This window comes from Sitodiplosis mosellana, unplaced genomic scaffold (genome assembly GCF_009176505.1).
Source record: "Sitodiplosis mosellana isolate CC-2019 unplaced genomic scaffold, AAFC_SMos_1.0 Smas_scaffold_6165, whole genome shotgun sequence".
NCBI lineage: Eukaryota > Metazoa > Arthropoda > Insecta > Diptera > Cecidomyiidae > Sitodiplosis > Sitodiplosis mosellana.
The window spans coordinates 1382078-1388077 of NW_022601406.1; the positions used below are offsets into that span (position 1 = coordinate 1382078).

Consider the following 6000-nt stretch of genomic DNA (forward strand, 5'->3'; position numbering starts at 1 on the left):
GTTGATCCTTTATTCAGATAGTGAGTGGATCTCTTGATCCAGTGCCAGGGTGTTTAGACACACATCCAAATGTATGCATACACACATATAAATTGGATGCGTTCGCTTGGAAATCATTTGTGCCCATTTTCAGCTCCGGCGTTCCATCTTTTTCCCTCTCTCTCATCCATTCGCTTCACTTTAATGTTGGTGATTCGGAAAACTTGATATTGACTATTTAAAGATGTTGTAAGTGAATTATTTCAATATTCATTGAATACACTTCTCCGCACACGCACACACACATACCGCCAACAGCCGCGTCAGATCGCATTGAAATCTTGGCATGGACACGGATGCAAAACTTTAGTGTGTGGATACTTTGCATAAAGTTGGATTTCAAGGCAGCCGCCATCATTTGAAAACTTTTGCCACCAAAGAAAATAGTTTGCACCGATTTAAACAGGTCCAGCACCATTGCCGCCTCCACAACCCTTCTCGCAAACTTGTGCGAGTGTGCTCAAGTGCTAATCGAGAAACATGAAAATGTTGCATTCGTAATTTTGTGGCCTGTGAAAACCACCACTTGCAACTTGATTTACACATCTGACACAATCAAACTTTTAAATAATGAAACACTCATTTCAGTTATTTGATCAATTGTCATTTGGACTGTGTTATAACATTGTGTGTCTTTGAACAGTCATTGCTTCATTTTTGGGTGCGATGTTTCTCTATGTGTGTATGTGTGCGTAGGTTTGAGCTCAATCATGTGACTTTGATTACAATGAAACGCTTTCGCTAAATATTAAGTGATAAGAGATTGAGATGGGATTGATTTGTCCAATGTTTTTTTTTTATTTGGATCCTTGTGCAAATAGTCCATTGGTCATAATTCGGCAACGATTCGATTAATTTTCATTAATCTCGTTATAATTAGCACGTATGATAAACATATTCAAGCACGTATGAACATATAATTTTAATATTTTTCTCATTCGGCCGCTACTACCGCTGCTGCAGTTGCCATTGCAATTCAACTGATTCGCATTCGAATCGAACATATATATTGGTACGCATGTATACAGCGAACATACAATTCTGAATAAATGTTTCCAAACATTAAAATGAATTCATTCTTTTTTCATTACAGACACAGACACAGACAGAAAAAATATTGTTCATTGTCATTGCAAAATGCTCGTTTCCAATCGTTGAGCAAAGTAATGAAGTTACAAAAAAAGGCGTGCTGCCGATTCCAAATTAAAATGCACACACACACACACACACCGGAATGAATTGTGCGAAAAGTGCTCGCTCCTCGATATTTCAATCAATGTAAATTTCTGGTGTTTGCCTGTGCAAACACACACGTTTCATCGAACGCCTCACGATGCTTGCTGTGTGATAATTCACTTCTGTCGAACACTGAACCAGCTTTTCACTCGTTGTATCTTCATCTCGATTTTGCTCCCTCTCTCTCGTTGACTCTTTATGTTTGTGTTCTTCTTTCCTTCCTCTAGCTTGAACCCATTTTGTGTTCTCTTTCAGTCTCTCTATTTCGGCTTTGTATGTCTGTCTACTTCGAAGCCGATTCTTGGTGTTCCCGTGCATGGAAAAATCAACGAATGCAAAATTAATTTGTGCTTTGACGCTCCCAAACATTTTCTATAAACTAACCCAACGCATCCATTTGAAATGTTCTTACTGTCATTTGGTGTATCTCTCTCTCTCTCTCTCTCTCTCTCTCTCTCTCTCTCTCCCATATTCCTTCTATTACATCCCGTGTGCCCTAACATTGTGCAAATGGTGTTGTTCGGTTGTCGCGCGTCCGCGCGCTCGCTCATTTTCGTCGCATGATGATTGTCTGCACTACATGCTCCTACATACTCGAAGGGAAAAGTAATTAAAATTTTATCAAGGCCATATGCTTCATTGGTTTCCCTTTTTCGAAAAACCGGCACATTCATTCAACGCCACATACACAGCAGCAACATATGCGTATGAATTTGAATTCCAAGTTGCAAGCTCAAAATGCGCGCGCCTTAGCCGTGCTCTTACGAACGAATGAGCGAACAAGCGAGCATAGAACGGTAGAAGAGCCCTTTATGGAATTGTGTTATCATTTACTTTTTATTCTGCGTTTCCTTTCTTCTTTTCTCTCTCTTTCTCTTACTCTCTTCCTTCTTTTTCTTCTTTTCGTTCGAATGATTCCCGTTATAGCAAGCATACAGGCAATGTGGCATTTAGTGTCAACCAAACCACACAAATGAATATTCATGATGCCGCCCAGCCCATGACATCCATCCATTCTTTGTTTCGTCAATTATTATTAAATATTTTTCAGTAAGAGAGAGAGAGAGAGAGAGAGAGCACTTAATTTTATTTTTCCACTTTACTATTAATTCATTTGAATCGGCGGAGAATGAGAGCCCGGGCAAGACTTCTTTGTTTTTACCATATTTATTTGTCTCTTCAGTGAATCAGCGAAATAAAATCACAATAAATGGTGAATTCACCATTTAAGGCTCGCACACGGCCAGTCTCAAAGGCATTTAAAGAACTAGTCGCATCCCTTTTTGGATATTCATACACATATTCAAAAATAACGTTTTTTTTACCCACTCGTGCATTGTACCCAGTCAAAGGCACTAAGACATGGAATATGTTTCTTTAAAATGCATTTAAATGAGTTGCGAAATCAAACGAAATAACCAAACACTGAGACGCGCTGATTTCGATATGTTAATCTCATTTGAAGTATTTTCGTCCATCGTTGTTCGGCTGGATCATTAAAATACAGCGAAGAATATTTTACTCTTTGCCAAAGAGTTGAAGCCGCGACGAAAAACGAAATATGAAATGCAGGTAGTCAAGTTGCACACCGATCAAAAATGTGTGCACGTGGCGTTTTTTTTTTATTCTTCACAATTCCGTGCAGTGTGTGTGTGCTCACGCGCGCACACAAGAAATTATGGAAGTGACCATTAAATCGAACAAAGAACGTGACAATCTAAAGACCACAAACAAACGCCTCGCAATTGAATAATGAAGTTATCATTGCGGAAATTGAAGAGATCGTGGCAAAGCAGTACAAACGAATACTTAATGGTTGTTGTCGGTTCTTTTTTCCATTTCGCACTCAATAAAGAAAGAAAAAAAAATGATAGAAACGATGAATGAAGAGAGTAGAAAAACGGGGAAAAAACAACAACAACAAAATAAATTGGTAATCTAGATTCAATTAACTCGGCGGTAGGAAAAAAAAATGAAACCAGAAATCTATTTCCATTGAAATTCGTCGAATAATTGAAACAACAACAAGTCAATGCAAAAATAGTTATGCACAGTAGCAATCTCTCACTCTCTATCTCTCTATCTCTCTCTCTCTCTGCCTCGTTTGAAAATCCATTTTTGCATTAAATCCATCTCTCGGCAAGTAAAGAGGACGAGGCACAAAAATAAGATAATGCGATACAATGGCAAATAAAACAAACACGGAGGAAGTAAAAGAACGATGAGGAAGAAATGGAGAGGGAGGTAGAGAGAAAAGAATATGCAGCAAAAAATGTAGTATGCCTTTGAATGTGGGATGAGCAGAAGATAGGCAGGCACATATTCGAATAGCAGTCGGCAGCGTTGGCGGCGGCAACAATCAAAATGGCATAGGTAAATCATTGATTTTTCTCGAGAGCTCTAGTGCAAAACCGTCAATATTAGCCTGGCTGACTGGCTGACAATACCAGCCAGCTACTCTGCCAATGAATTATTTAGCCTCCGATTGTTGTTCTATTTTCAATTCCAGATGCCATTTCAAGTTTTGTAAAATGCACAATTGCCAATGCAATGAAATGCAAAATTGTCAATACGAGAAGAAGTTTCGCGTTACAAGATACATTGTAGTTATACAGGCATATACCTTATTGTGAATACCCAAATGCACTTTTATTTTTTATGTGTTTTTTTTTGCTGTCCGTTGCTTCGGTTGCTTCTTCTCCAAATCAAAATACTATTTTCGGGATGGTTTTGCCATTCGAAACGACACAAACACCTAAAGCAATGTTTAACACTCATAATGTGCTGGTTGTATCGCACCGTAATCTTTGGGGCAATAAACACTGCAATTCGATTGATTTTTAATGATGTTGGAACGTTTTTCTTCCTTCTCTCTCTCTCTTTTTGTTTGTATGCCTTTATCGATTGCACTTGTTTACTTGTGGGGAAAAAAAACCCAGAAGAGCCAACATCAAGAACACGGTTTGGAATTTGCAAAAAGTCAGTGTTGTAGCCAGTTATTCTTGAAAATTAATGGACACCAAAAGCATTTGTTTCGATTATTTATTGTATTGTCGGCACGAAAAATTGAAATCAACGAAACTGTTATTCTTCCTCTTTTTTACCCATACCTTCTTGAGCTCGCCCAAAAATATCAATCTAAAAAAAAAACAAGCAAAAAGTCGTTTTTTGTGAAGATTCCACTTTTCGACAACGATCATTTATAAATAAGGTGACGTGTGATGACGGTTCGAAATTCGCATTGAAAACGAAGATTTCAATGAATCATTATCGAATCACACACCGAACTAAAAACGGAGGAATATCTGCATATGTTTCGTCTGTGTGAATTTGGAATGGCAGACTGTCGACATCGCCGCATAAGCTAATAATAGAGACAGGGGGGAGAAATTGAATCCGATATAATAAATTTGGCATACATCTCATCAACACACGTGTGCAAGTGTGCAAACACACACCGGTCATTCTGAATGCGGCCAAAAGCGAACGTGTCAAACAAATCGACGTGAAAATGGAACGAGAGAGAGAAAAAATGGTAGAGAAAAAACGTGAGTGGATCTGAAAACGGCTACGTCTACGTCTACCAGCCAGCCAAGTCAATGTGAAGTGTGTGTGTGTACATATTTTTTGTCGGTTGCTTTCGTTCATTCATGTCATGTAAATCAAGTGTGAGAGCGCATTATATGTGGCATATTGGTGTTCTGATGTTGGCTGGCAATATGGACAATGCTCATCGGACGTATTGTAAATAAGCCAGACACCCAATCCTGTTTAATTATTAGCGATCCTATTTCACATATTCATTGCGTTCGTAACTGACATGTCATACAAATGCAAACATTATTACAAGGCAATGCGTACGCCTTCATTTGACGAGGAGAACGAGAGCGAGACGAACGAAAAATTGTCATGAAACAAATACGATGTGGAATGAACAATGGTTGGCAAAACTAAAAAAAACGAGAGAGAAAGAGAGAGAGAGAGTTCAATTGAGAGAACATAAACGGCTGAAAGGACACTTAACATATGAACACGCTCACACGCGCAAATACACCAAAGAAGACCAATGAGCAAATTGCTAAAGCATTCGGACATTAAAATCGACGAAATGGTACGAATCGGATTTTCGATGAATTTGTTGTGTGACCATGTGTGTGTGCTAGTCAAACAGTTTGGAGTCTATTCGAATAAAATAAAACTGGTTTGTTCTATTTCGGCAAGAGAACTGAACAATTTGATCGAGAGATGGACATGTTTACTCCTATCCAGATCCGGTTCAATCGTTTTTAAAAACCAACTCATCATTAACGATGGGAAAACGAACGGGCAGCAAACAGAACACAGAGAAGAAAAAAAAACAACAATGAGAGCAATTTTTATTTTAAACATGCAACAGCTTATTCAAGAGGCGCCGCACATGCAATTGGTGTTAAAACCGTCACCGTTCATAAAACCGTCGGGCATTATCCCGATGAGTGTGTGTGTGTATGCAAACAAAAACATGTTGCATCTCTTGAAAATATATGCAATTTGAGATACAGCGAGGGAGAGAGAGAGGCTGTTGTGCTTTTGCCAATGTAGGTGTGGCAAATATTTGATTATGCTGATGATTTTTTTCACTTTCTCGATTGCCTGCTCGTGTGTTAATTATAATTGTATATACATAAATGCAGCACTCAGAGAGAGAGAGAGAGAGAGAGAGAGAGAGAGAGAGAGAGAGAGAGA

The 6000-nt window shown here is 38.6% G+C and overlaps 1 protein-coding gene across 9 annotated transcripts in view; it reads left to right on the forward strand.

Annotated features, from left to right (window-relative positions):
• Positions 1–6000, forward strand: part of LOC129574687 (matrix metalloproteinase-2-like) — an 80129-nt gene that overhangs the window by 19870 nt on the left and 54259 nt on the right. The gene's annotated exons all lie outside the window — the stretch shown is intronic.